This window comes from Lathyrus oleraceus, chromosome 4 (assembly GCF_024323335.1).
Source record: "Lathyrus oleraceus cultivar Zhongwan6 chromosome 4, CAAS_Psat_ZW6_1.0, whole genome shotgun sequence".
Classification (NCBI taxonomy): domain Eukaryota; kingdom Viridiplantae; phylum Streptophyta; class Magnoliopsida; order Fabales; family Fabaceae; genus Lathyrus; species Lathyrus oleraceus.
The window spans coordinates 238,381,337-238,392,291 of NC_066582.1; the positions used below are offsets into that span (position 1 = coordinate 238,381,337).

The 10,955-nt window shown below is 39.9% G+C and overlaps 1 non-coding gene across 1 annotated transcript; it reads right to left on the reverse strand.

The window, feature by feature from the left end:
• Window positions 1-6,676: 6,676 nt before the first annotated feature.
• On the reverse strand, window positions 6,677-6,783 carry LOC127076952 (small nucleolar RNA R71). The gene has a single exon (XR_007786958.1). It is a non-coding gene; the product is annotated as a small nucleolar RNA R71 (small nucleolar RNA).
• Between the last annotated feature and the right edge of the window lie 4,172 nt (window positions 6,784-10,955).

Consider the following 10,955-nt stretch of genomic DNA (forward strand, 5'->3'; position numbering starts at 1 on the left):
GGTTTTCGTCAGATGTCTTATTGGTGTTTCTTCTGTGCTTTAGCCAAGCTGACTCACCGATACAATACCCGAGCCAATCATCTGAGAATCATGGAGCATCTAGAGCAAGAGAATAGAGAATTTAAGGACGAGATCGCTCATCTGACTACCATGATGGAGTCAGTTCTTGCTGCTCATAGTTAATCTTCTCCAACACCTGCAACTCCTCCTGCGAGGACTGTTATTTCAGAGGTAGCTACCTCTACCATGCCTGCTGCTGCCGCCCATTTCGCGCCGACTATGCTTGCTGGATTCCCGTGGGGAATGCCGTCCAACTTTGTGCCTGAAGGCTTTGCGCCTACCTTTGCTTCCATGTCGGCATCTAGCCCGATCATGTCTGTGCCACCTCCCATTGTGCACACCTTGCCTCGTGTAGAGGATACCATTTATCACTCTGAGCCGTCTGAGGGTCCGGATGTCTATGAGAAAATGGATGAAATGAAGGATCAGTTTCTTAAGTTGCGCAAGGAATTGAAGACGCTGAGAGGTAAGGATTTGTTTGGGAAGAGTGCTGAGAGTTGTCTTTTTGCCCAACGTCAAAATCCTGGTGAAGTTCAAAGTGCCTGACTTTGAAAAATATAAAGGGAACTCTTGTCCGCTCAGTCATCTCGTGATGTATGCTCGCAAGATGTCTATTCAAACCGACAATGATCAATTGCTTATTCACTACTTCCAAGATAGTCTGATCGGCGTTGCGCTCCGTTGGTACATGGGATTGGACAGTGCCAGCATTCACACTTTTAATGACTTGGGAGAGGCTTTTGTCAAGCAGTATAAGTACAGTGTGGACATGGCGCCTGATAGAGACCAACTGAGATCTATGTCTCAGAAGGAGAAAGAGACATTTAAAGAGTATGCGCATAGATAGAGGGAATTGGCTGCCTAGATCACTCCTCATTTGGAGGAAAAAGAGATGACAAAGATCTTCTTGAAAACTCTGAGTTCATTTTACTATGAACGAATGATTTCTAGTGCCCCCAGTGAATTTACCGAAATGGTAAACACGGGGATGAGGCATGAGGCATTAACAAGCAAGAGATATGGTAGCAATTTCGGTAAGAAGAAGGACAGTGAGACGAATGCAATAAGCAGTGGGAGGAAGGGGAGGCCTCATATCAGAAGAAATCCACCATCCCGTCAACATCATCATCAAGTATCTTCCGTTATCCTGGTATTTTCTAATCAACAATCAACACCAGTTCAACAACAACAACGTCAACAGCAACAATTGTAACAACGAGCGAACACCTACAACAACAACAACAATACCAACAACAATCATCATCAACAAAACTTTGAGAGGAAGAAGGTCTCTTTTGACCTGATTCCTATTCTTACGCAGAACTCTATCCATCCTTGGTTCTCAAGAACCTGATCCAACCAAGAAACTCGCCATAGATTCCAGAACCACTTCCTTGGTGGTATAAGCCTGAGCTCCGTTGTGATTTTCATCAAGGAGCACCCAGACATGATATTGAGAACTGTTATCCGTTTAAGTATGAGGTTCAAAAGTTGATGAAGAGTGGTATGGTGTCCTTCGAGGACCGTGCGCCAAATGTGAAAGCAAATTCGTTGCCCACCAATAGGAACTCTTCTGTGAATATGGTGGATGGTTGTCCTGGCAAGTTTAAAGTTTTTGATGTACGGTTTATCCGAAGATCCTTGGTGCAGATGCATAAGGATGTTTGTTTAGTAAGTGAATCTGAGCACGACCATGATGGCTGTGTTATTTGTAGTGTTAACCTGAGGGGTTGTGAAGTTGTGAAAAGGGACATCCAACGACTGATGGATGAAGGCATGATTCATATTGTTCAATCCCGTCATGTAGATGACGATGTTAATGTCATAGTGCCTGTTTTCAAGCAGCCTGAGAGGTTGGTAATCCAGTATGACTCCAGTAATAGCAATAGTCAAAGATCAGTATCGTCGTTGGTAATACGGTTAGCGGGCCCAATCCCATATTCATTTGATAAAGTTGTGCCGTATCAGTATAATTCTACAATGATGAAGGATGGTCAAGAGGTCTCGTTACCTACGACTAGTTCAGTAGTGAGCATTCCTGATGTTACTAAGGTGACCGGCAGTGGTCGAGTGTTTTGGCCGGTGTTCCCAAAACATAAAGAAGAATCAGTTGTGAGTAAGAAGGTGGAAGTGCCTGTTGAAGACCTAGTTGGCTTTTCAAAAGGTAAGTCTGGTGAATCCAGCAATTTGAAACCCAATGATGATGATGAGGTACTTCGGTTAATCAAAAGAAGCGAGTTTAATGTGGTGGAGTAGTTGCTCCAAACCCCCTCGAAGATTTCAGTGTTGTCTCTGCTCATGAATTCTCAAGCGCATAGAGAAGCAATGCAGAGAGTTCTAGAGAAAGCGTTTGTAGAACATGATGTTACAATGGATCAATTCGATCATATTGTGGCTAATATCACTTCTTGCAATAATCTTAACTTCTGTGATTAAGAACTCCCTGAGGAGGGAAGGAATCATAACCTGGCTTTGCACATTTCTATCTGTTCCAAGCCTTGTCTATTGCTGCTGAAAAGAGAGTTGGGGCACCTATGTCCTCATTGAAAGATGCTCAGAAGATTGTGGAAGAAGGCAATGTTGATCAGAGGGGGCGCATGGTAGAGGTCTCCGACAATAAAGGAAGAACCAGTTTGGGGTTCCAGAGAGGTTCATCAACTGTAAGGTTTGAAGATATGCAACTTAGCTTCCGTAGCGGAGGGTTCATTCATGGCAATGAACAACACTTAGCAATTGTGCTAGAGGATGACGAAGAGGAAGACTGCACCAATTTTATGACGCATGGAAAGGCTTGCGACAATTGGACTGCTGTTGATATTCCTGTTATTTTGCATCGATCTAAGTAATTGCTTTTATATGTTTTAAAATCCTTCTCCTATGCCTAAGGGAGAAGTGAGCATTGTTTGGGCATTTTCAAATTGATCATTAATAAAATTAATTTTATTCATCCACATCTATAATGTTTTGTTTTTACTTTTTGATTTATTTTGAAAATGGTAATCACAAAAAACATAAATAAACAATATAATTGTCCATCTGCATAATATTTGATCACAAATTCACTTCTCTAAAATCAAAATATCAAATCATTATGAAGGTTGGTTCCTAACCCCATTGAATACAACGATCCTTCTCCTTCTCCAAATTTTGAATTCCCTGTGTTTGAGGCCGAGGAGGAAAGTGATGTAGAAGTGAGTGATGAATTATCTCGTCTTCTTGAGCAAGATGAAAAGACCATTCAGCCGTTTGAAGAGAAGGTCGAGTTAGTCAATTTAGGCTCCGAGGATGATGTGAAGGAAGTCAAGATTGGGTCTCGACTGTGTCCAGAAGTCAAGAATGGGTTGATTGATCTTCTTCGAGAGTATTCAGATGTGTTTGCTTTGTCCTATCAAGACATGACCGGTTTGGATTCTGAGATCCTGGAGCATAGATTTTCGTTGAAGCCATAATGCCTGTCAGTCAAGCAGAAGTTGAGAAGAACGCATCCTGATATGGCTGTAAAGATCAAAGAGCAAGTGCATAAGCAGATTGATGTCGGTTTCCTTGTAACTACCGAGTATCCGCAATGGGTGGCCAATATTGTGCCAGTGCCGAAGAAAGATGGAAAAGTCGGCATGTGTGTTGACTATAGAGATTTGAATAAAGCCAGTCCAAAAGATGATTTCCCTCTACCACACATTGATATGTTGGTAGACAATACTGCTAAATTCAAAGTCTTTTCGTTTATGGATGGATTTTCTGGGTATAATCAGATCAAGATGGCACCCGAAGATATGGAGAAGACCACATTCATTACACCTTGGGGAACATTTTGTTATAGAGTGATGCCTTTTGGTCTAAAGAATGCCGATGCAACTTACCAAAGAGCAATGACCACTCTCTTTCATGATATGATGCATAAAGAGATCAAAGTATATGTCAATGACATGATTGCTAAATCAATTGATGAGGAGGAACATGTTGAGAATTTGTTGAACCTATTCCAGCATTTGAGGAAATATAAACTCCACTTGAATCCCAATAAGTGTACTTTTGGTGTTCGGTCTGGTAAGTTGTTGGGCTTTATTGTCAGTGAGAAGGGTATTGAAGTTGATCCTACCAAGGTCAAAGCAATACAAGAGATGCTTGCGCCCAAAACTGAGAAGCAAATCAGAGGTTTTCTCGGCCGCTTGAATTATATTTCCGGATTCATTTCCCACATGACTGCCACATGTGCGCCTATATTCAAGCTTCTTCGAAAAGATCAGTGATAACACTGAAATTTACCGTATTTTCGACTCCGATTTCGCATGCATTTTAGTTTTTTTATTGTTATTTTGTTGTGTTATCACTATGTTTTTCTTTGTTTTTAGGTTTTTACTTTAATCGGAGCCCCGATCCAGAAAAGGAGCGAAAAAGAGCTAAAAACCCTAAAATTCAGCATTTTGTACTTGTGGCTTCCACCATGACTGGCGCCATATACCCTGCCATGACGTGTCCAAGCTCAACCTCCCTCAACTGCCACGTTCCCCACTACTTCCACTAAGGCGCCTTAGATTGGCCTTGTGGCGGGCGTCATGGCCTTGTGGCGGGCGCCACAAGAGGAAAAGTTTTCCCTCCCATTTTCAAGTTGAAGGGCATCCTTGTCATTTCCATCTTTTTACTTGCTTATAAATAGAAACTTGAAATCACTTTTTCAATCATCCAAACTTAGAGCAGAGGCAAACTCAGAGCAACTTTGTTTCACTTAGGCATATATTCAGTATTTTAAAGTGTTAATCGCTTCGCATTGGAGTGTTACCGCAATTGTGTAATCAAGTCTGTGATCGAGTCTGTAATCGAGTTTGGAGCACTTTGGAAGGAAGTTAATCCTGCCACCATTTTCATTTCCGCTTTGCAATTTATTCGACCCTCCGATTGGAGTAGGTTTTTATTACTTATTTTTATCTTATTTATTTTCCCGCACTCGCTTTACTTTATTTACTTTCCCGCACTCGCTTTACTTTATTTATTTTCCCACACTCGCTTTACTATTATTTATTTCCTCGCACTCGCTTTACTTTTATTTATTTCCTCGCACTCGCTTTAAATTATTTATTTTCTCGCACTCGCTTTACTTTATTTATTTTCTCGCACTCGCTTTACTTTTATTTATTTCCTCGCACTCGCTTTACTTTTATTTATTTCCTCGCACTTGCTTTAAATTATTTATTTTATCGCACTCGCTTTACTTTATTTATTTCCCGCACTCGCACTACTTTTATTTACTTTCCGCACTCGCACTACTTTTATTTAAATTAATGCACTTTTACTTTACCATGTCTAACTAAATTTATAAGGTTAGAATATAAGGATCGTAATTGAACCGATAATCCATACAATTGTTCGTAGAAGCACTTAAGGGCTATTTTAACTTTCAACTTAAGTTTTGCCGCACTTCAATTCTGTTGGGTAAGATCGAAAGCCGTCCAACGTATATCTAAACTTAATTGTTTTTAACTATTTCAAAAACAGCAAAAGCGCTTTGTTTAGTTCATTAGGAGATTTTAACTTAAGAAGAAAAGAGATTTTAAAACTATTTTCGGACGCGTTTATAAGTTTAGAGTCTGGTTCGTAAGAACCTCTTTTGGTTAAGAAATCCAGGTTATAATACTTTTCAACTTAGTCAAGATACTATATTTCTTAAAAATAGGTTAACTACTCTAACGCAATGCACGCCTTTTTATAAGTGACAATAAGAGGGTTTGATTAGGGAGTACAACTCGGTTCTGAATACGCGAAAGCGACAGTTCCCGTTAAATTAGTTCTTTTCAAAGTAGGAAACATTGCCCATAAGCAGTTCTATCAGCAAGTATTTGGATTATTAATTGATTATGTGAATTACATTCGACCCTATCTTTATTAATTAAACTTTATTCAATATTTTACTTTTCATTGCACACTCTAAAAACACCTATTTTGATAGCCTTTGATAAACACCATAACAATAGATAACGATAGATTGACACTTGGTCTCTGTGGATTCGATAATCTTTTATATTACTCTGACGCGTTCGTATACTTGCGAAAAGCACGCATCAAGTTTTTGGCTCCGTTGTCGGGGACCAATTTCGTCAAATTTCATTTTCCTGTTGTTATATCGTTTAGACTCAGGCTATTTCCCGCCGGTCAATGCGAAGAACTCGCAGCACCAGAAGTTTAAGCTTAGTATATCCTCACACACGTTTATTCTTTCATAGAATTAAGAGAGCTATGGCCGAAGATCAAAACCAATGACCTCTTAAAGATTTCTCTCAACCATCAAATGAAGAACCTAGTTCTAGTATAGTAAACCCAACCATCCTAGCTAATAATTTTGAACTTAAACCATCCCTGTTGCAACTAGTGCAACAGATACAATTTGCAGGTCTCGCTACTAAGAACCCAAACCAACATTTAAACATATTTCTTCAATTAGCAGACACTTTTAAAACCAATGGAGCTTCTCCTGAGGCAATACATTTAAGATTATTCCCTTTTTTCCTCAGAGATAAAGCCCTATCATGGTTAGATTCCCTTCCACCCAATTCCATTACGACTTGGGATAACCTTAGAAGAGTTTTTCTTGATAGATACTTTCCCCCCGAGTAAGACCGCCGTTCTTCGAAACCATATAACTAGATTTACCCAAAATCAAGGAGAGTCGCTGTTCGAAGCTTGGGAGAGATATAAAGAGTTGTTACGAGCATGCCCACATCATGGTTTAGAAAATTGGTTAATCATTCAAACCTTCTATAATGGACTTCACTATAACACGAAGATGACCATCGACGCTGCCGCAGGCGGTGCTCTGATGAATAAACGTTATCCTGAAGCTAGTGCCCTCATCGAAGATATGGCTCAAAACCATCAATCATGGGGAGTCGAACGAGCGATAGTTGAGAAGAAGGAAGCCCAAGGAGGAGTGCATGAACTAAGCTCTATAGACATGATGCAAGCGAAAATGGACGCATTAGCCCTTAAGGTCGAACATATGTGCATAAATCCGAATACTATAGCCGCAGTTTCATCGGATTGTGAGATATGTGGAACCAAAGGACACCAATCTGCAGAATGCAGTCTATTAAACGAAACCCACTCTGAGCAAGTGAACTACACCCAAGGGAACCCATACTCGAATACCTATAACCCCGGATGGAGGAATCACCCGAACTTCTCCTATAAAAACAATAACCCTATCCAAAATAATGCACCCCCGAGACCTAGTTATCAAGCCCCAAGATCAAATCAACCTATGCGACCTGTACCACCAAAGGCGAGCCTTGAGAAAATTATGCAAAATTTTATCACCGCTCAAACCCAACAAAACAAGGAGTTCATGAACCAGAACATTCATGTTAACGAATTGATTACTCAGTTAGGAACCAAGGTTGACCAAATAGTTACTCATACTAAGATGCTTGAAACCCAGATCTCTCAGGTAGCTTTAAACCAAGCCCCTCAGACTACACCTGGAGGACAATTCCCTGGACAACCTTAACAAAATCCGAGAGGACAAGCCAATGCCATTACCCTACAAAGTGGGAACGCTTATGATGAGCCACCAAACCCAAGATTGAGTGAACCCGAAACTTCTAAGGAATATACCAAACCCACGGACGAAGTAAAGGAACCAGAGGAACCTGAAAACTAGGAAGGTCAAGAAAAAGGATAAAAACCTAAAGATAAAACTTACGTACCACCCCCGCCATATAAACCACCTATACCATATCCGCAAAGACTCAAACAAACCCAGATAAATAAACAATATCAAAAATTTATTAAAGTTATAGAAAAACTTCATGTAGAAATCCCTTTCACAGAAGCCATCACCCAAATACCTTCTTATGCAAAGTTTCTCAAAGACATCCTTACCAACAAACGTAGACTTGACGATCCGAAGCCTTTGGAATGTAATGCTATTTCCGAGGACAAATTAGAAAAGAAAGATAAAGATCCTGGAAATTTCTCCATTCCTTGCCTTTTGGATAATCGTGTCATCGAAAAAGCTTTTCTAGACCTAGGAGCCAGTGTGAGCTTAATGCCTTTAGCGGTTTGTGAGAGGTTAAACTTAGGAGAATTACAGCCCACTAAGATGTCACCTCAGTTAGCCGATAGATCTGTTAAGTATCCGATAGGCATTTTAGAAGATGTCCCTGTTAGGATAGGTCAGTTATTTATCCCTACTGATTTTGTTGTCATGGACATCAAAGAGGACAATGATATACCAATCCTTCTAGGTAGACCATTCTTATAGACTGCAGGAGCCATAATAGATGTCAAGAAAGGAAAGTTGACATTTGAGGTAGGTGACGAGAAAATAGAATTTATACTTTCAAAATTTCTTATGGCACCTGTGATGGGAGACGCATGTTATGCCTTAGATATCATTGATGAATTTGTTAGAGAACTAGAACAAGAAGAAATTATAAAAACAATTAAGTTACCATCAACTCTCATAAGGGAAGATGATGACTCTAAGAAACCCTACATCGATGATAACCTTTACGAATATTTATCCCTTACCCCATATCCTATGCCATGCCCTAAGAAACCAACCTTAGAACTTAAGGAACTGCCTAAGAACCTGAGATATGAGTTCCTCGATGAAAAGATGAATCGTCCAGTTATAGTCAGTGTTACCTTAAGCCAAGAGCAAACGAACCAACTTTTAGACGTTTTACGAAGATATCCCTCAGCCTTAGGATATAATATCTCTGACCTGAAAGGTATAAGCGCATTCGTATGCATGCATCGGATTTCGCTCGAAGAATATTGAAAACCCTCCAGGGAACATCAGAGAAGAATAAACCCTATAATGAGTGATGTTGTTAAAAAGGAAGTTCTTAAGTTACTTGAGGCAGGTATAATCTATCAGATCTCGGATAGTAGGTGGGTAAGCCCTGTGCATGTAGTACCTAAAAAGGGAGGCATCACAGTCGTACAAAACGATAAAGGCGAACATGTAGCAAAACGTTTAGAAGGAGGATGGCGAATGTGTATAGATTATAGAAAATTAAATAAAGCAACCAGGAAGGATCATTTCCCTTTACCATTTATAGACCAAATGTTGGAGCGTCTAGCTAGACACTCTTACTTCTGCTATCTAGATGGATACTCTGGATTCTTCCAAATACCTATCCACCCCGAAGATCAAGAAAAAACTACCTTTACATGCCCCTATGGAACCTTTGCCTACAGACGAATGCCTTTCGGCCTCTGTAACGCCCCAACTACTTTCCAACGCTGCATGATGGAAATCTTTGCAAATTACCTAGATGGTATCATGGAAGTGTTTATGGACGATTTCTCGGTTTGCGGATTCGATTTTCACAATTGTCTTGCTAACCTTGAGAAAATCCTGGAGAGATGCGTGGAGGTGAACCTCGTGCTAAATTGGGAAAAATGTCATTTCATGGTGACCGAAGGAATAGTTTTAGGACATATAGTTTCCGAAAAAGGTATAGAGGTAGATAACGCTAAAATAGAAGTTATAGAAAACCTAAAACCACCAAAAACCATCAGAGAAGTCCGAAGCTTTCTTGGACACGCTGGATTCTACCGACGTTTTATTAAGGACTTCTCCAAAATAACTAAACCATTAACCGGACTTTTAAAGAAAAATGCTGAATTCATTTTTGATGAAAAATGTAATGACGCATTTAATCTTTTAAAGCAAGCATTAATCTCAGCACCTATTATGAAACCGCCCGATTGGTCGGAACCTTTTGAGATAATGTGCGATGCTAGTGATTATGCAGTTGGAGCCGTTCTAGGACAAAGGAAAGATAAAAAATTACATGCCATTTATTATGCCAGTAGAACCCTAGATGTTGCCCAACTTAACTACGCAACAACCGAAAAAGAATTACTCACTGTAGTTTTCGCTATAGACAAATTTAGATCTTATCTAGTAGGATCAAAAATTATAGTTTACACCGACCATGCTGCCATTCGTTACCTATTAAGTAAAAAAGATGCCAAGCCCAGGTTACTCTGATGGATTCTATTACTACAAGAGTTTGATTTAGACATAAGAGATAAAAAAAGGCACTGCAAATGTAGTAGCTGATCACCTTTCTAGGCTAGAACATCTAAAACCTGAACTAGTACCCATAAATGATGATTTCGCCTATGATAGACTGATAGCTAGAGTAGAAACCATTGAAGATGATAACCTATGCCCTCATGAGCATCCCCAAAATTCTTTAGCAATAAGTAGCTTACCCTGGTATACAGACTTCGTTAATTACCTAGCTGCTGATATAGTACCCCATGATCTTGACTACCACCGCAAGAAGAAATTCTTCCACGATGTGAGAAACTTCTATTGGGACGAACCGCTCCTTTTCAAAAGGGGTAAAGATGGCATTTTTCGCCGTTGCGTTCTGGAAGAAGAGGTAAATAGTATTATCAAGCATTACCATTCTGCACCTTATGGTGGACATGCGAGCACCTCTAAGACATACGCCAAGATTCTTCAAGTTGGCCTATTCTGGCCTACCATGTGGCGTGATATCTATGCTTGCATTGCCAAATGTGATAGAAGCCAACGCACTGGACACATTTCAAGGCGTGATGAAATGCCTCTAAGAAACATTCAGGAAGTAGAACTCTTTGACGTATGGGGTATAGATTTCATGGGACCTTTCCCACCATCCTTAGGAAATAGGTACATCTTAGTAGTTGTAGACTATGTGTCTAAGTGGATTGAAGTTATAGCTGCACCCACAAACGACACTAGGGTAGTAATCAAACTATTTAAAAACTATATATTCCCTAGATTTGGAACACCACGTTTAGTCATAAGCGATGGAGGATCACACTTTATATCGAGAATATTTGACAAACTTTTAAGAAAATATGGAGTTAGACATAGAGTAGCAACACCATACCAC